The 20,252-nt window shown below is 44.4% G+C and overlaps 2 long non-coding RNA genes across 10 annotated transcripts in view; one reads left to right on the forward strand and one right to left on the reverse strand.

The window, feature by feature from the left end:
• The window catches only part of LOC148403231 (uncharacterized), a 270,701-nt gene extending 252,461 nt beyond the window's left edge, over nt 1–18,240 (forward strand). For 4 of the 9 annotated variants that reach the window (XR_015857824.1, XR_015857827.1, XR_015857819.1 and 1 more), the window contains 4 exons: nt 6,453–6,677; nt 6,764–6,931; nt 16,480–16,577; nt 16,692–18,240. This is a non-coding gene — a long non-coding RNA (uncharacterized LOC148403231). Of the gene's footprint in view, nt 1–6,452; nt 6,682–6,760; nt 6,964–16,479; nt 16,578–16,691 lie in introns of all 9 variants that reach the window. The other 5 variants (XR_015857820.1, XR_015857821.1, XR_015857822.1 and 2 more) reach the window with 5 other exon arrangements.
• Nucleotides 16,955–18,632, reverse strand: LOC148403234 (uncharacterized). Its single transcript, XR_015857830.1, has 3 exons — nt 18,144–18,632; nt 17,902–18,028; nt 16,955–17,617 (listed from the first exon to the last, which is right to left on the reverse strand). It is a non-coding gene; the product is annotated as an uncharacterized LOC148403234 (long non-coding RNA).
• Nucleotides 18,633–20,252: the final 1,620 nt, after the last annotated feature.

Below are 20,252 nucleotides of genomic sequence, written 5' to 3' on the forward strand. Positions count from 1 at the left end.
AGAAAAATAGAAATCGGTTTATCACCGTTGTTGACAAGAAATACTTGAAAAGTTCCCGCCAACGGAGCCAGCGTCCTTTTTTTTTTTTTTTTTTTTTTTTTTTAAGTCGGGTATGGCAGACGTACCAGTTCCCAACCTTCACTGAGCCAAGGCACATAATATCCACTTTTATGATAGCCCAAAAAATGTATTCCTTTGGTGCCATCTGGTGGAATCGTGCTCTTGTTTGCTGGAATTTATTTGTAGTTGGCTCTTTTTGTTGTTTGTCTGCGTTTGAGATGTCCCCAATTTTGTCAACTATCTTCAACTAAACCACAATACTTATTTAGATAATAAGATTTAGATAATGAATTTATGCTAGCAGATCATGTAAACCTCCATACAAAGGCTTATGGAAATTTACGTCAACACACATGGAGCACGTAGAGCGCAATACTCAGAATCCGACCTATACTGCCAGACATGTGGCACAAACCGGTACTGCACCAAAGGCGCTTAATTCAGACTTGAGAAAGTATTAAATAAGACATTTGTCCAAATTATTTGAATTGTGAATGTTCATAAAATTATTCATGACAAATAAAAAATAAATATAAATGAAATAATAATAGTATAATGCCTTTATTAAATTCATTATAAACAAAATATTATTCTTTGAAAATATATGTAAACCCACAAATTTATCGTATCGCAAGATTGGCATCATCAACAGTAGCTGCACATTTTATTTCTATCCAGTCCAGTCGGTCACTTCCCGGACAGGCCCGCAGAATTTGCTGATGGTTGACTGAATTTCGGAGCATTGAGGTCACAGAGGAGAAGGGAGAAGATCTGCACAGGATCTGCAATTTGTCCATCAGGTAGCGAAGACGTTTGTTCACCCGAGTGATTTGTCGGCACCCCGCCAGCTACTTCATCATAATTAGCCAAACGCTTTCCAGGCTAATTGTTATTGGTGCGATATCCCAGCACGGCTGCGCTTCGTCAAGCCTTTCTCCTCCTTCGTCGGCAGCACGTGTCATGCCGCTCAAGTTGGACTTTATTTATGACGGCGCTTTGAAAGCGGAAAGAAAATGGTGCAAAAGGCCAGTTAAAGGCCAGCTTGAATGGCGAGGCCTTTCCGCTGTCGGCATTGTGCTCCATCCGGCTGATAAGTGCGAACGTTTACGTCGAGGTCATGAAGGCAAGCGAGACGCCAAGGCTCATCCGATGACTCGTCATTTCTGACACGGTGTCCCAAATTATTTGGTGGATGCCGTTTTTCTTCTTGTTCCAAAATAAAAATACTTTTTATTTTTTTTATTTTATATATAATAAAAAGTAATAAATACTTATAAAAAATAAATATGAATAATACATGAAATACAAATAAATAAATAAATATTAAAATATTAAATGATAAAAATAAAATTTGCTCTTACCTGATTGATCAGATCATTAAAGTAGATTATGTATATTAGTAGACTTTGTGAAACCCTTTGAGACTGCTTGTGATTTAGGGCTGTATAAATAAACTTGACTTGACTCGACTTGAAGGACAAAATAGTTTCCATCTAAACCTGACTGTGGGCAGGAGAAATCTGCAAATCTTCCTCAGAACTCAAATGTCCACTTAAATCCCCGACGCGTACACATTCCGAACGTCATCGTTCTTCCGTTGCAGTTTTCTCAAGTAAGTGGGTTGCCGTTGTTCTGCCATCAGCGTCTTTTTTTGGAATTCTGCTGATCTCTCGGGACTGTTAGCCTCTTTTTTTTTTTTTTTTGCCTCAGTTGGTGATGATGTATGCTTTTCCTTAAGATGCCAGTCACATCCAGCAAAGAGTGATGCAAGTCGGGCATGATGCAAAATGAGCTGACGCAGGCCCCATTCAATCTTGATTAGGAGTTAATAAGCCTTATGGAAGCTTCTGGAAATCAGCCCGCCTGTGAATGACCCTCTTTGAATTTGTTACGAGCGTTAAATCTAGAGCAGGTCATTCCGAATGTTGGACTTCGTTTTGTTGCTGATGCGTTGTATTGAGTTAAAATGGCAACGTGACAATCTTTCCAATGGTTGATTTTGAAAATTGGGTGGTCGTGTCCAGGCAAATTGAATTTAAATTATGGGAAAAAAAAGAGTTTCAAAATTTGCGTCAACTGGACCCCCCTCAAATCGGCTGACATATTTCACTTCAAAGTATCAGCCAACTGCTTTCATTTTTGTTGTTATGAGCTAAGCTAGCATTTTTTTTGTTCGTCACAATCGTTTTACTTCCCTCGGGAAAGACAAGATGGCCGACTTGCTTAGTTGGGGAAAACCCTCACGAGGCAACCAGCGGACGGCAGCATTAAATCAGAGCTCGCAGCCTTAATGCCCAGCTCCGGGGGAAAATATCTGCTTTGGAATATATTCAACGACTTATTGATTCGGGGGATGTCCGACGACAGTCGGCCACCGAGGCGCCTCCCGCTGTTCGGTAAATGCCTCCCCCAGCTTTCCACAAAGCACCCCCGAGAAAGCGAGCCAAGCTCCTTAGCAAGGACGCTAGCAAGAGCGCGGGGAGATTAAGTGGGGATGGAAAGGATGACACGCAACATCCCACGCCGTAACTAAATCTCAAGAGGGGCCTGCCTCTCTGCCGCTAATACAAAAGCACTCGGCTTCGACGTATTCATCTGTTTGTCAAAAAAGAACTTGCCGAAAACAATGCTAATGCGCTAGCCGCTAAATAAGGGCTTAGCCGCTCTCTTGGCTGTGACCTAAGTACACTAAGCGGGCTGCTCTTTATTGACTTGGTGCCAGTTGTCAGCACTTCCGTATAAACGACTTTTGTTTGCTTTGTAAAAAGTTGGTCCCGGTCTAGGGATATGTTCTTGAGGCTTCCAGATGGTCTGGCAAGAAAGCAAGTTCATTGAAGACCTCATCGCTGTGCGAGCGGAACGGATGTTTTGTCCTTTTGTGCCCCGCTGGTGACCATTTCAGGGACTGACTGATTGGATGGATGGATGGATGGATGGATGGATGGATGGATGGATGGATGGATGGATGGATGGATGGATGGATGGATGGATGGATGGATGGATGGATGGATGGATGGATGGATGGATGGATGGATGGATGGATGGATTGGGTTTGGACGGACAGATGGATGGATGGCCTGGGTTGGGATGGATGGGTTGGGTCGGGGTTGATGGATGGATGGACGGACGGATGGATGAATGGGCCGGCGTTGGTGGGAAATGACCTCTGAGTGTAATGCAGCCCGAGCGATACAACGCTGTGACTCATTAGCCGATCCGGCACGGCGTTCTGCTGACGCGGGCGCAAAACTGTCTTTCCTCGAGGGCGAGCGAGAGCCTGTCAAGGATGAGAGGGAGTGTCAGTCTGCCAGGATCAATAGGTGAATATGAAGCGGCGCTAATATTTCACTCCTCTCCAACGCTCTTTTATGTATTCCCCGTCTCTTCTTCTTCTTCCTCCGCCGCCGTCAAGTCTTTCTACATCTGAAGCCGCCCGCGAGACGGAAAAGTGCTGACAAACAGTCGTCTGGGCGTTTTCCAGCGTCTCTATTTGCACTTGATCCAAGAAAAGGCAAAAAAAAGAAAGAAAGTGCAAAGCCTTGCAGCTCTTTGGACTTTTCTTTGGCGTGAAGAACAGGTGACAGCCAACGATCATGGCGACCCTTGGCTCAAGCTTCAAGGCCCGCCGTCATCTTAACGTGCGCGCCTTACACGCTAGCTGTCGTAGCGAGTCACATTTGTGTTTATCTTCACGTTAACGGCACGTGCATTGTCTCAGTAGAAAAACAGAGCGCTTGTCGTGGTCCTGGAGATAAAATATCGACTTCAACGTGGAATTAAAAATCTGGCGTTTCCACGGCAACGTAATTTCATGCCCCTTTATTAGGCTTTAGTCAGCCATTTCAAGCGGCTTTCTCAACTGTTGTTTGGGGCGAACCATAACAGAAAAACAACAGATTGACTTTTATTTTATTCATAAAGGAGTTGAATCACTTTTACCAACCTTTTTTTTTTCTTTCTTTCTTTCTTTCAAACATGTACTTGTGATTAAGCTCCGGGGTCCGCCAGCATGGCGAGCTTGGATGGCACGCCACAGTCTTGTGCTTAGATAAAAACTAAATTAGCGTGCAACATGTATTTCACAATCACAAATGATTACTTAATTATCAATTATTTTTAAAATGATTGAATACAAAAATGTGGTAAGCTGATTCATGCAAATATTCCAAATTTTTTAATTTGTTGTAAAATTGTCACTAAATTTATAATTGAAATTACAATTTCAAAATCTGTTCTTTACTAAACAATTTGATACAAATGTGAACAATTTAGTTTATACTTTTTTCTTTCATTGCATGAAATGACTTTTGTTCATTTCTAGAATAATTTAGATAAAATAAAATATCAAATGATAAAATAAATCAAGTAAAATAAAACCTTTTGCTAATTTCTAGATTACAAAACATAATAGTTTATAATATAATAATAAGTAATAGTAATGATAAAAAATTAAAGTACATATTTTGCACTTCACATTTGCCCATTGTGGGTCAAATACAGATCATTTTCTTGTTATTGCATCTCAATAATACATTTAAAAATGATGATGAGCTGTTTAAATGAATGAAAAACAATTTAAAACTGCGATTGATTCATGATTTGAAATTGACATTAATCATTTTACAGGCCGCAATGGCATTTTGTGTCCGTTGAGTAATTCAGGTAACGTTGGCACCCGTGGCGTGAAAGTACTCCAAGTACTTTTATCAAGTTGCAAAGTCAAATCCCCACGATGTCTCCGCCTCCTCCCTATTCTTCACCCACCCGGGGAGCGCCGAGCACTTAACTCGGCGCTGTCATGATTCCTCCAATTATGGGTGACAGCTTCCGATCCACGTGGGAGGCAGATCAACTCGGGAAGTGCCAAGCAGAATGCGAAGCGCACCCCCCTCCCCGTCATTAATAATTCAACCGCCGTTCCATTCATATGCAGCCTAAGCGCCACAGTTTGGGCCCCATTAGTGCTAAAGGCGAGCCAACGAGCAGGCGCTCCCTCACAGGCCTGGCTTTTAGCCGTGATGTTTACTCGCTCGCTCGCAGGTGGAAAACCAACTCGCTGTTTGCTTTCGACAAGGCCAAACGCTTCCAAGGCACCACGCCGACAAAAGTGAGGAAACTTTAGGAATGACTGACAAGCTTGTTTCTCCTAAAGTGTGACAATGCAATTTGCAGTTTCCCGCCAGCAGCCTGCCGGTCAGTGGAGGCCGCCAGGGTTCCGCCCCGCCTCTCGCCGTGCTCACCGTGTTGCTTTTGCAGCTCCTGCGGGCGGCAAAAAAAAAAAAATTGCAAGGCTGAAAGAAAACATCACCAGCGGCAGGCGTGACAAATGCATCGCATGAGAAAAGCTGCAATGGAGGTCGACAGCAAAGTAATGGGCTTCGGTTAAAGATGGCGCATGGAAAGAAAAAAAAAACACAACAAATAAAAAGAACGGTTTAAATTGAACCGTTAAACGCCAAGGTTTTGAAGGTGGTAAATTCTTTTGCAATATATCCTGATGAAAATAATTAGATTGAGCAGCGCCAACCTATCAAACTTGGTCTTTCACATGAAATTAGGTGGACATGTTCATTTGTGCGCGCATGCGTGGGAAAAGTCTCCGAAACGGAAACAGTAAGTCAGCAGCGATTCAAAGGAAAAAAAAAAGTTTGACTAATGGTTACGAAATTGAGTGTAGACGTCTGATATAACAAGATGGCAGGAAGTGAGAAGGAAGGCGGCCATTTTGTTTTGAGCCTGACAAATTTCCATCAAAGTCAGATTCAGGACAAAAGGCTAAATCACCACCTATCCACCATAACAGGACACATGGAGAAGTCTCGAGGGCCTGCCTGGCTGCCATTTTGGGAATTTTTGAGAGCCCAATGTCAAGAACCATTATACAAAGAACTTTCATTTCACGAGGATTTGCCCACCAAAAAAAAGCGATGACATTGGCAAGTCAGAAGCCGACTGCCCCGTGATCAAAAAAAAAAAAATCCTGTTTTCCACTTTGTAAGGAGTGAAGAAATTTCATGAGAAAGCAACATATTTCATTCAAGATTATGAACCGTGGCTCACCTGATTCTTAATAACGGGCTTTCTTGTGAAATAGCCATTGAGGAAATCAGCACACATTAGCACTTGAAAGGGGGCGCTAGGTCGACTAATTACTGTCATTTTACTCATTTTACCTCATTTCAAATGTCTTCTTAGCGATTTAAGTCATCACCGCGGACTATAATTCTGAACTGTCAGCAAAAATCGGCCTCAAATAAACTTAGTGATGATTTTTTAATATAACCACAGCGAGATTTGAGGTGTCCTTGAAAAGCAGTCTTTTTCTTCATTCTTGAAAGTCACTCAAGTCATCGGATGCTTACAGGTTGTTGCCTTTGTTTTTTTTCTCCCAGGTTTGGATCACTCCAAGCCTGTTGACTGTTCTTGAGGCGGGCGCCACAGGCTAGAAATTCTTCAAACACGCTCGAGTTCACGCGCAACAAGTCGTGTCCCGGGCTGCTTGGTGGCGAAGAGACGTGTACATTCTTGAAAAAGAATTATTCAGTGTAATCATACGGAGGACGCAATCCTTGGCTTTGCCTCCGACGCTGTGAGCTCGCTTCATTAAAAGCAGCCATGTAGGTAATCGCCTCCCCGCCCGCCCGCCCGCCCGCCCGCCCGCCGCTTTCACGCCACTTCCGTAAATTTGCATTTACATCAGCAGATGATCCCTCGCAAACTCATCCCCATCATATCCGTCCGTTTCATTTGGAAAAGCGGCGTGTACATCAACGTCTACACGGGCCACCCACCTGCCGGCAAGTCCAGCACTCGATCCATAAACATGATCCATTTGCTCACAGGAAGAGGGCAAAGCTGAAAAGCGACACCGGTGAGAAAACGGCGAGCGTGACGGATTAAACGGTGAAGATTTTCCTTCCTTTTTAAATGCATCTAAAGCCTGGGTCGTCGTTGGAAGTTATGGAGAGTCTTTGTCTCGCACAAAAGTTTGCGATTATTCTATCAATATTGGCGCATTTTTGTGCAATAAGTTATTCGTACAGTATAAAATGTCAATTTCCATTTTTCCCCAAGCTTTTCCAATCCCAGTTTGTTTGCATAAAGTGCAGGTTGGAAATAACTTTAAAAAATGACTCTGAATTTGACTGGGGGAGGAGTGGTCCATTGTGGCCTAAAAACAGCCAGTGCAGGACAAAATTGATGTTGTGTACTTCTTTTTTTTTAGTGAGCTCCCGTAGTACACTCTATCTTCCAATATCTCTTTCCTCGGGCATCTGTTTTCACAATCTATCGCTCTCTCTGTCTCTCTCCATCTTTCTCTCCTACCCTCTCTCCATCTCCCTCCCTCTCTCTCTCTCTTGCTCTCTCTGTCTCTTTCACTGTCACTCTCTCATCTCTCTCTCTCTGTCTCTCTCCATCTGTCTCTCCCACCCTTTCCCTCTCACTCTCCATTTCTCTCCATCTCTCTCTCTATCTTTCTCAAGCTCTGTCTCTCCCCCCCCTCCGTCTCCCTCCCCCCTCCCTCCCTGGCGAGATCGTTCGGACGTTTTCTTTAATCGACTCCCACTCGCGTGCTCAAATTGCTTACGCGAGTCAGATCATTTGCCTAAAATATACCCGCGGCCCATCAGCGGCGCTTTGACGGCACGGAGGGTAAACTCCCGTGATGGATCCACCCGTCACGGTGATTATGATCGCTCTTTGAGCGACACGGCGGCCGCATTTCATTTGCGCAATTTGAAGCGGCGCACCTGACACCGAGGTGTCAGATACGGCCGCGTTACATGGGCTTTTGATCTCGCCCCGACGCGGCGAGTTTGACGGCCGGCGACTGAATTCTGTGGAGGACTTTTGTCTCTTTCTTTGTCAGGGTTCGCAAAGTAATGTGGCGGAAGTGGCCGGAAATGCAGAATCAAAGACGGCAGACAGTTGGGAATGAAGTTGGCCGGGCGTCATGTAGCACGTTAGCGCTAAATAAAATAATAGTAGCCAACTGTCACACGCTCGTACTCGATCCGGAGCTGAGTTTTTGTCCTTTTGCCATGCTAAAGCTAATGCCATGCTAATGCTGTTTTTGCAACATCAGGACCCGTGTTGACTTGCGTGATGATTATTTTCAAGCCACCATACTTGTTTTGATTTGTTTACAGCAACATGTAGCATTTAGCGCTGCACTAGTAGCTTTGCTAATTTTCCGTTTGTAAGCGTCCCTCTTAAATTGCCTTTTGAATCACATTTTTTCTTCCAAGTGAGTTATTGGTTATGAAGAATTCAGCGCTCTGAGATGATTTTGAAAGAGAGGAAGCAGACGTCAGGTTTTCTTCCATTTCCACTTCTGGGATTTAAGTCAGCAGTTTAGCAGGCAAACATCGTGATGAGGCACCTGCAGCTCCCCCCGGCTAATGCTATCATTAGCGATACGATATGCGCTTTATCAGCCGCAACCCGGCACGGACGCCATCTGCCCAGACAATCATCCAAAGACAAAGCAGTCCCCGGAGCGCCTCGCCTTTGGAATGAAATCCGATTTTATGAACATGAAAGGCAGACGCGGTCGTTTCCTCTTTATCGCTCGGTTGTGTTTTTGTTTGTTTACCCGGTTGTGTCCTTCAAGCTCCCGAGCATCGCGAGCCGCGGCGTCGGGGTGCCACTGGCTACCTTGCAATCAAAAGCGCAGGTGGTCCAGACATGCTTCTTCATCAGGCAGCCTGATGGAACACTACTTCTGGGAATGGACGGGCCGTGGTCAGGATGGGGCTGGAGTGCCAGCGTGACTGGCTCATCTGGAATATTTCAGCACTAACGTCTTTGCGGAGTGTTAGATAAAAGCGCAATCTGTCGTGATTTGTCCTCAACCGATCGTATGTACGTCTTCTGTGATCCTAAGTGCACATGAGTGAAACATGAAATCAACCAGCGTGCATTTTTTTTTTTAAAGAAAAAAAACAAATAATCTCTGCAGGTGGTGATCAATACCAGGTGATTGGGTGCACTAATTCAAACGCAAATAGCAGATGTCAGGGCTCAGCAGGCCAGCGCAAAAAATAAGCCGATTGAAATTGTTATGACCGCCCGAGGCAAATGTAGCAAAAGTACAAACACGGGTGGCATCGCATCCGCCACAATGCGATTCTTTTTTTTAGTCAGATTTTCTAGAACTTTGCAAATATCGAGGTTCCACTGTGATAGATAGAGAGAGAGAGAGAGAGAGAGAGAGAGAGAGATAGAGCAATGGATGGATCGATGGATGGATCGATGGATGGATCGATGCATGGATCGATGGCTAGATGAGTAGATAGATAGATAGATAGATAGATAGATAGATAGATAGATAGATAGATAGATAGATAGATAGATAGATAGATAGATAGATAGATAGATAGATAGATAGATAGATAGATAGATAGATAGATAGATAGATAGATAGATAGATAGATAGATAGATAGATAGATAGATAGATGGCTAGATAGATGGCTAGATAGATGGCTAGATAGATGGCTAGATAGATGGCTAGATAGATGGCTAGATAGATGGCTAGATAGATGGCTAGATAGATGGCTAGATAGATGGCTAGATAGATGGCTAGATAGATGGCTAGATAGATGGCTGGATAGATGGCTGGATAGATGGCTGGATAGATGGCTGGATAGATGGCTGGATAGATGGCTAGATAGATGGCTAGATAGATAGCTAGATAGATGGCTAGATAGATGGCTAGATAGATAGATCTATAGATGGATAGATGGATAGATCTATAGCTAGATTGGCTCTCCATCTCTCGCTAGCTAGCTAGAGAGAGATAGAAAGATAGATAGATCCCATTGTAAAAAGTCTCCTGAAATACTTAAGTTACGTCCCATCCCACCTTTTTTGTCCAACATGAAGCGATGGAGTGAGGACAACTAAAGTCTAAAAAGCCAGAGGGCGGCTTTCCGCTCTGAACGATGCAAGCAACGAGAAACAAGAAAACGCTAAATACAAAGGTGAACCCGCAGCGGAGGACAAACGGCGCCCTTTGTTTTCCGCCGCTACGTCTGAAAAGGCATGGAAATGCCGTAAAGCCATCAAGCATGTTTTGTGGCCAATGAACACATTCACTATGAATGTCTTCAGGAGGGGGAAGAAAAAAAAAAAAAAAACACGCACACAACGGACCAGAAGGTGCGTTTATGCCAGGACGCTTAAAAGCACTTTATCCCCCGGTGCTTGACGATGCCGACCCCAACGTTGAACTGGCAGCATCAGATACAATCCCACTTGAGAGATTGTGTCAAGGTCGAGAAGGTTGTGGAGGAAAGTTGGCAAGTGAAGGAGATTTTATTTTTCTTCCATTGGCTGGATAAAAGCTGCTGAGGTGCAAATCCCACCTGGTAGGTCAATCTCGAGTGTGCTTGCCGAGTGGCTTTACAAAAAAAAAAAAAAAAAATTCACCGATAAAATTGTCCACCCGTTGAAAAACAGAACACACTTCCGAATATACGTCGGTGGCGGCGAACGCTCGGACGTTCCTCAATGAAATTTCGACGTTGCAATTCTGTCCAGGGCAGTAACGTCGTTTGGCCAAAAAGCCGTGCTGCATCGAAACTATTCAAATGAAGTTGTCTTCTCATGCAAATGAAGCACCAGGGGTGCGTTTGTCCGTCCGTCCGTGTATGTGTCCGTGTCTCTTTCTCTTTCTCGCTCTCTCTATCTCTCTTTCTCTGTCTCTCTCCCTCCCTCTCGCTATCTCTCTCACTCACTCTCTCTGTCTCTCTCTCTCTCTGGAACACGACAAAGGAGAGTTTTAAACGAAAAGCTCGGGCAGTCTCATCGAGAAGAATGATATTGAGCTCCATAATCATTCGGTACGCTGTGTTTGGGGAAGGAAGGAGTGAGCGGCTTTGGACGAGAAAGTCTTGAAGTCTTTTCTTCTCTTCCGCTAAAAGCGGGGTGCCTGGCATTGACCTCGTTTGATCCTCTAAGCCGGGCGTGCTCACACTTTTTCATCTTGTGAGCTACACAAAAATTAACTGGACGGACATGTCACCATCTCAATCAACCTCGGCCTCAGTGTTCATCAAAGAGCAGACAAAATCTGGAGAACGTTTCATCAATTTCTACTTACTTTTCTTTAGTTCAAAAACAAACAGGCTGTCGTACAGGATTCATGGAAACTGGAAATCAACTTCAAAGTTCATGTTGTGATTCTTTTGCCAAACACTAGAGGGCGCACCGGTGGATCAAAGCATCCAGAAACATTTGGAGGCATAAAGGCCCTATCTAAAGCTTTATATGCCGCAAAAATCAGACATCTTTTTCTATCCGTAATATCGCTGACGCGGGCCATTTTGGACTTTTATTGGGAGTGTCTTATCGGAGCAAATAGGCCGTTTGATTCTTAAGTGCGTTGTCCGCCGGCTCCTTGATGTATACGATGGCATCGGAGCCAGCCCTTCGGCTGACCGGGTCTGGCCTTTTTTTTCCTCGACGTGTTCAAAGCCAGACAAAAATAGGCCCTTTGTCGCCAGCGACGAGCTTATACGATTTTGCGTCCTACGTTTAGGAGTCGATACAGGCCGCCGACGTTTGACTGACACCCGCCTGGGCTCTAATCCGTGGGCTTCTCCGTCACGTTTGACGAGCGTCCGACCGGACCCGACTTCCGATACCCGGTACGGCTTTACACCGTCAAAGCCGCGGCGCTATCTTGTTCTGGCAGAGACAATCGCAGGATTTCCAAAACGCCTGCCTCTAAATCCTCCTTAAATTTCCAACCGGAACTTAAGAGGAATTGGAGGTGTTTGAGTGATGCACCTCCGCAGTTTGGACCCGCAGATAAAGCGGCCGAGGCGCTAATCTTTTCGTCATTTACGCAAACCCCTTTTTCACTGGCGGCGAGCCTCTCACGGCACGATTAGCAAACGGATTTATTCTTCGACTCACCGGGCTCGGAATAAATATTTGAGTCGTCCCCACCCCCCTCGGTATCGCCGCGCTGTGTCATTTCCAAGCTGATAAGTGTCTGGCAGAGTTTACATTCACATGCCGGTGGCCTGATGGAAGTAATCCTCCGTTTAGACACCTTTATTGAGGCCTTAATGGTATTTCTCAAGAAAAGTTGCAAAATCCCTGGATCAGACATACTTGTTCTTTTCCCAGGTACGCGTTTTTTGACACTTTAGACCAGCGGTGCCAAAGTCCTTTTTGTCGCGGGCCGCATCGTCGTCGTAGTTTCCTTCCATTACGACTGTCAACCCAAATAAATGTATGAACAAATATATATACAGTATAAACTACACATCAGATCGACAAATAACTATTAACAAGTGTGAAACAAGTAAAAAAAATTCAAATATACTGAAAAGATGAATGGTAAAAAAAATGTATATACTAGCAATGTCTTTATTTTTTTTTAAACGTGAAGACAATTTGCAATTTTAGTACTGAGATGAATTTGTCTTCGCGGGCCACATAAAAGGAGGTGGCGGGCCGTATATTTGCGGAGTCACTCAGCTTTCATGACGAGGCGTGACAAACATATGCTGACTTGTCTATAAATTGACTTTTTTTTTGTCAATACAAAAATACATACAAGACTTTTTGTGCTCGCTTCCTCCAGAACAGGAAGTGTTGACCGTCCAAATGAATTGTCACACCTGGTTCGTTTTCAAACGATCAAACATATGTCAACGATGTTCATCACCAAAAAAATGTATTTTCCCTGAATCTGTGTAGGGATACGTGATTTCATTTTGAATAGAAATCTGCCCCCTCCAGCCAATCCATTCATTTGGGAGAAACTGATTTTAACGCACAAGGAGGTGTTGGAAGATTGGTTAGCGGCGGCGGCGGTGGCGGCTTTGGTTGGAATGATTTAAACGGAATCTCATATGGTCGCCCGCAAGGCCGGGGGCGACTCATAAAGTGCTTTTAAAATAATAAAGACATTTAAAGTGGCTATTAAAATCAATGTCGCCTCGTACTAAAATATGCGCTTTTGTGCGTGTGCGCATCCCGAGTGGAGAGGATGTCTCGTTTTTGAAAGCAGTGCTCCATTTGTAGCATCAACACGGACAGCCCAAACTAAATCGGGACTTTATTAAGACTGCACATTTTGTGGACTCGTTTCTTTTTTTTTTTTTTTTTTTGTCGCTCTTCTTCTGCTTTGCGTTAACGACAAACGTGTCACAAAACGCAAAATAAATAAGTGACCCGATTTGGAGGGATTCATTTCGGGTCCAATTGAAACGTCGTTAAATCATGAAGTGATTCTTCGAGGAGTGGCCTTTGCTCCTCCGCGTCAACGTTGAAAGCTTGACGCAGCCCAAATTACGTTTTGGACATCTAATCTGCCAATTGGACAATTTTCAACAATGCGACCATATGTCAACCCAACAAAGCACGAGTACAAAAAAACTGAATGCAGAATACATTTTGGAAGAGATGAGTTGAAAAGTTAGTATGAATGCCACTCATGACAATCACGAGATTCAACGTAAGAATAAGTGGCCATAAATCTTTTGATTTTGTTTCGACACGTACGTCTTGATGTGAAACCGATTTGTGGCGCATAAAATGTTAACCACACTGATGACTCCAATTTGATCATGTGGTTGACTGCAGTCAATAATGATTTGTTGAAGTGATGACTTGGTTTAGGCAAGTCATAAAAGAAGCCACAGCTTACATTCGTCACGTTAGCTTACTTCCGCTATTTAGCGCCACAAACACATAAGTCATAAAGTCTGGCCTAGTCACACCATACGTTAGACACGTTAGCTAACTTGCGCTAGTTAGCTCCACAAACACATAAATTAAGCCTTAAAGTCTGTCTTAGTACAGCATACGTTTGTCGCGTTAGCTAACTTGCGCTAGTTACCGCCACAAACATAAGTCGTAAAGTCTGGCCTAGTCACACCATATATTAAGACAGGTTAGCTAACTTGCGCTAGTTAGCTCCACAAACACATAAATTAAGCCTTAAAGTCTGTCTTAGTACAGCATACGTTTGTCGCGTTAGCTAACTTGCGCTAGTTACCGCCACAAACATAAGTCGTAAAGTCTGGCCTAGTCACACCATATATTAAGACAGGTTAGCTAACTTGCGCTAGTTAGCGCCACAAACACATAAGTTAAGCCTGCTCCTTTCTCACAGCGGCCATCAGCGGAAAGTCTTCATTGCCACCATCGATTTGGGTATCGAGCCGAGCGCAGGAGTTTTAATTTGAAGGTGCAGACACGAGCGAGAGGCTGATGATGTCACACGACGCTCCGAACCACGTCCGAGGATGATTTGGCGTTAATGGCGCCACGTCAGTCCACACAATTGTTCCTATGTACCCCCACCCCACCCTGCCCCGCCCCTTCCCGCCAAGGGTGGACCGCAGCAGCTCTTCTTCTTATTCCCGGCTTCTCTTTCTCTTGTTTGTTTTCACCAGCGTCCCAAACCACTTCGCCAATAAGCACAATAGGTTATGGAATGCTTTTTTTCCTGCGGCATTACTCACAGGCACCAGCCGCCACATGCCATTAGGCTCAGCTCGGGGAAAGGGGGCGGCGGGGGGGGGGGGGGGGCCTTTGATGGCGACGCCAGCCAAACTGCATGACTGCCATCTAGTGCACTGGCCCAGGAACTGAACAAAAAGCGAGTCCAGTAGAAAAAAACATATCATTTTCTTAGCTATAATGAATTTAATTTTGTAAAAATGTAAAATGCATGATACAAGAAATCGTGTTGGAATCAGTTTGAGTAGACTTAACCAATTGTTTAATTAGACAAAATGTAACTAAAATCCATGCTCATCATTTTCCACGTGGCAATATCCCTTCCACAATGATGACCGTTTTTAAAATGGTGCCACCTGTGAGATCATTGTCCCAAGATTTTTGGGAACAGGCTTCAAATGACATTTTCATGGAAAAACTTTTTTCAACATTGAATAGATAGTCTTTCTGGTCTAGTGCTTGAAAGGGATCTTTTCATCATCCCATTTTTTGAAAGAGAAATGCTGAAAGTAGAAAAAAATATATAAAAATATAGATATAGATATGTAGATATATTTATTTTTATTTTATTATAATTTTTCATTTACATATCTATACCATTACATATATTATATAATTATTAAATAATTATTTCTAAAATATTTATAATTGTACCAATATGTGTATTTTTATTTATTATAATTTTTTCATTTAAATATGTATATATTCATATATATGTAGTCTATAAAAATCATGGTGGTCCAAATAAAAGAAAGGAGCGGGCCAAGTGCGACCCAAAGCGAAGTCATGGCATCCGCGGAGAGTTCACGCTCATTCCGTTTCCATCAGTGGCAATTTACGATTTTCTTATTTCACGCTCCGGCCCGTATCTTCGCTAAACTCCGATGTCGGCTTGACATTTTGGAATACGCAAACCAATAAAAGGTTGGCGCAGGGAGAAAGGTGCGGCGTGTAATATGGCGGCGCTTGTTGATAAAGGTTCTGCAAATGTCATTGTATCAATTACTTGTGTCAATGCGCCACCGCAAGCGCTTATGGCGCCAGCGTCGGCGTCATGACATTTGCATTCACGTCATAATTGCCCCTAAGCAAAACATTCTCAGCGAGATCTCTGATACTAGTGGTTAGCGCCTCGGTCAGCAAAACCAGTCCAGAAAGTCAAACCCCGCCCGCCACATCCCGTCTAGTAAACGAGCTGGTTGGCCCGACAGTTAAGTCGAAGCCAAAAGGTGGCAGGCTTTTTCATTTCTGGACCGGGTTATCCCTCCTCCGCCGGTGAGCACATGTGGCTCGCCGTTGAGCGGTTCTGGGCTTGAATCCCGGCCTGCTAAGCAGCCACTAGCTCGCCGGATGCTCCTGCTGTCTCCTATTTTAATATTTTTTATATCTGCTTCGTCATCAACGCGCTGAATGCATTTGTGTCGTTTTTGCCAACTCGCCTATCGGTTTGTTTGTTTGTTTCATTATTTATTAGTATTTCTTCATTATTTATTTTAAAAGAATGAGCCTCATTCAGTTTCTGAGACGTTTTTGTGTTTGCCATAGGAAGTGAACAATAACGATGTTCTCAATCCAATTCATTTGAATCGAGCAACACTTATTATGCCTTTGAGATGGACACAGCGGCCAAAACTATTCATAACAACCGCTGCCCTCCTGATTTCGAGACGGGAAATGTTCCTTCGTATATTTATGAACTAGTTTTCTTCGCGTCGTCCTCAATCTTCCTCGTTTGGCTTGACGGCCGGCGTACGGAGGAAGATAAGGCCGCACGTCTCTGCGTTTCTCTTCAAAGGCGCTCGATGAAGAAACGCCGCCGCGTGCGTGTCTACAAATGAGCTTTGAGGGCCGCACGTCGACTGTCAGCCGCAAATTGACGCCACGTGTCGTTTGTGGTGTTTTGACACACTTGGCATCTGCTTTTTGTTCCACAGCAACACGGCAGGAAGCGAGATGGTTGGCCATTTGAGTGTCTTTGTCACGTGAGCGGCGCTCACTATCTGCTTGCCGCAAACTTTGAGCAAAAAAGCAAGTAGGCATCTCTAAAAACTGCACGGCTCACTCAACGCAATGCAATTGCCATGTCCGAAATGTTCCTCGTTGACGACAGCGACGTAAAATGTCCTCTTGATTCTGTCTTGTTCAGGTTTGACTCCATTTTCCACGTCAGGAAGACAAAGCCAAGATTGACAGGAAGTATCCGGAATTGGCTTGGAGGAGGAGGAGGAGTCACATGGATACTTCACGCTGAACTTTTCCCGCCGGCCTTCTTGTGAAGGATGATTGGCTCTTGTGTGATCTACTTTCGGGGATAGCGTGAGGCGCGCCGGCGCTCAGATGGATTCAAAGGCGACGGGGAAAGGGGAAGCCGAAGGGTGAAAAAAAAAAAAAAAAAAGAGGTGCCTTATGATCAGTTTGTCTCGCAGATGGCAACCGGCGCGATGGGGGGGGGATGTCACCGAGCAACGCGAGTAGATTTCATGTGAAACCTGATGTTCGTTGGACGGGGAAAGCAAAGTCGCACGCTGACCCCCTCTGGTGGTAGCAATCTATCTGCTGATTTTTTTTCTTTTTTTATTAGAAATTCGCTGGATGAGGAAAGCAAAGTCACATGCTGGCCCCCTCTAGTGGTAGCAGTCTATCTGCCCCTTGTTTTTTTTTCTTTTTTTATTAGAGAACATCGAGTTTTCTCATTTGCCCCGCGCGCACTTTTCATCAGCCCAAGATTGCAATTCATCGAGGTCAGGCGGGCTGCCAGTTTACTTTCATTTACGAGCCGCGTGCAAGGAAGCGAGCGCATGGAAACAAAAGCCGACGGCTCCGAAGGCGGCGGGGATCTTTTATCGCTAAAATAAATTGCCTTGTAGACAAAAGAAGTCATTTTCCACAATGGGAAAAACAAGAGCAGCCCGATGATCATGTTCATCAGAATGTTCCAAATGCAGTCAAGAGTGCTGCGACGGTTCCCTCTGGTGGCACGTCAGAGAATCACACGATTCTATTATCTTCTCATCATGATCATGCGCATAATATTGTACTGCTTTGAACTTTTGTGCCTCTTCTTCTTTTGGCCTGAACAAAATAAATAAATAAAATTAGGTGAGTTTTTGTGCAAAAAAAATGGAAACATGCAGGTCTTTACCATGGATTTCCTTTTTTGGTCTTTTCGTTTGACGGTATTAAGATGAGATTTTTTTTTAACTCGAGTGTAAAGTTCCAGTTCATAGCCTAATTGAGTCTGAGCATCTGCATAATGAGAGGATGATTCTGAAATGTGCTCAAGGCACGGCGCCGTTGATTGATGGCAATTTAATGATGACACCTGGCAAGTTGGGAAGTCGAGCTCTGACACTTACCGTGAACGCTCAAGTCGCACAACGTTGCATTTTGGCAAAATAAACGCTCCTGATGAAAGGCAAGCAAGACATTTTCAACAGGCCTCTATCTTGTGATTATGATTGATTTCCAAGTATTCTTGCAGTTCTGATAAAAGTACCGATGACACGTGTTAAGTCAAAGGATACAAAGTACAGAAGTTGAAAGGTCAATTCTTTGCAAATCCTGTTTTGATGACTTGCTAAAAATCAACATGACTTACTTCCATATGGCTTGAGTTGAGCAGAAAGAAAAACTGTAGTTTGCTATGCGTTGAGGTTTTTGCACCATTGCAGTTGGACTTTTTCTTCCCACGTGGTGTCCAGGGCTCGCTAAAAATGTAAACAAAGCCAGATAGCACAAAAACGGCAGTCCTCGACTCTGCCGCGACCACTTTGAGCGCCGAATGGACAGTCGGAGTTGAAAATGTCAGCAGTCTGCCTGTTTACATTTTTTGTCGCGATACGGTGACGGCTCCAAAGTGCCGCTCCTCCTCCACACTTCCTTTTCGTGTTTGCACCTACTCAAAGCGTCACTCCACCTGATGATTTCAAAATCATCGCCTCCTTGATAAGTGTGTTATCTGCAGGTAACCATAGCAACGGCTAATGGAGATTTAGATGATCAGATCGTCAGTCTGTGACCAAATTGATTTCATTATTGGTGTTACCAAAAAAAAAGAAAAAAGCGCAGTAACTTGGTCTTAAAATAACTCACCCGCTGTTTTTAAATTGTACGTGTTCACTGTGCATGGTTGAAATGTACCGGCAACAAGTGTCAGCAGTGCTTGTGAATCCCAAAAGTGTGCTCTCTATTGTTTTCATCTTTTAAAATACCCAGCTTTGTGTCAGCACAATGACCCATTTTCCCCGACAGAGATCATTAAAGTTTCATCTCATCTTAAGAAATAGTTGAAGGCGTAATGGAAAGACGAGGATTATGGATGAGGGAGGGGGCGGGGAAGCAAGCGCCGCATCTCCTCGGCGCGGCGTCTGCAGAGAATCCTTGAACTGAAGTCAAGCGCCTCCCCTGTCGTCTGCAGCCTGCGTGTGCTAAATGGATGTTGCCATTTCTTACTTGATGTCTTTGACGCCTTTTGCGTAATTCCAGGGGCGACTTCGGAGTGGGGGAAAAGTTTCAAGCTTCCGTGCCCCTTTCGCCGTATTTTCTCTCCGCTCCGTTTTGTGGTATGCAAAAGAGGAACTGCTAGCCGCGTTTTTTTTGTTTTTGTTTGTTTGTTCTTCACAAGTACGAAGTTTGAAGGCCAGTGATCGGTTCATCTGCTCTACTCAGAGAAGCTCGGTAAATGTTGGGGGTGTCACGTGCTACCATAAATCCATTCCGAGCCGTGAGGGTAATTTGTCGTGGGGGGAAAAAATGGGCCCTCGTTTATTTCGCCGGCCACTCGAAAAATAAAAAAATGGGCCGTTCGATGCACGAAGCGGTAAAATCTCACTCGACATCGCTTTCCATCATACGCGGCGCAACGCGAAGGGTCGGCCCGTCATTTATTTCCCGTGATTTCCCCCCTAACCCCCCCCCCCCCCCCCCCCCCCCCCGGGGGAAGGTTCAGGCGGAATATTATGACCTCCTCCCGCCTGCTTCCGGCTCCCTCATCTTTCTTTTGGGTCTCCGAAAGCCCAACCGGAGCGCAGTGGGAACTTTTATTGCGGTTGGGAGCATCAGGCGGCCGGCGGTTTGTGTGCATGCTGGTCGGAGATGCAAAAGTGCCGCGAAGTTCTTGGTATGGCCAAGTCAGCTAACGTATGAAAAGTTCGGGCCATAAATATGTGGTATGTATTTATCTTTTGGGCTTTTTTTTTTTTTCTCATTTGTTTTTTCAAATTATTAAAAATCCACTCCGGGGATTTCCGAGTCTCCCTTTTCAGAGCGCCCGGTTAGCAGCCGAAATGACACAATTAGGGAGGTCCGCCTTGCCTCCGCCTCGGCACTCATTTAGCGGGAAGAGAGCGCCCGCCTCCGTGTAAACCCAAATGCCAGCGTCCAAATCTGACCTTAATTAGGCGGCGGCCGGGACTGCAGCTAACAATATTAGTTGTTGACAAAACCATCAGCTTCCTCGTTAGGCCAGATGTGTCACATGGTGAAAAGGTCACACCGAGGAGATGAAGCCGCTTCAACTTGGACATGGATTCTTCGTCTCTCAGCTCATCCCTATTCTGGATTTCCCTCCGCTGTCCGAAATGGTCAGTGTTGGATGTCAGGGAAATTTATACACATTTATTTATATATTTATTGATTTACAAATATTTCTACCAGGATGTTTTTTTTGTTCGTTTTCTGTCTCTAGCTCGTATGCAGTACAAACAAA

This window comes from Syngnathus floridae, chromosome 1, assembly GCF_059516105.1.
Source record: "Syngnathus floridae isolate MCC-2025c chromosome 1, RoL_Sflo_1.0, whole genome shotgun sequence".
In the NCBI taxonomy this organism is placed as follows: Eukaryota; Metazoa; Chordata; class Actinopteri; order Syngnathiformes; family Syngnathidae; genus Syngnathus; species Syngnathus floridae.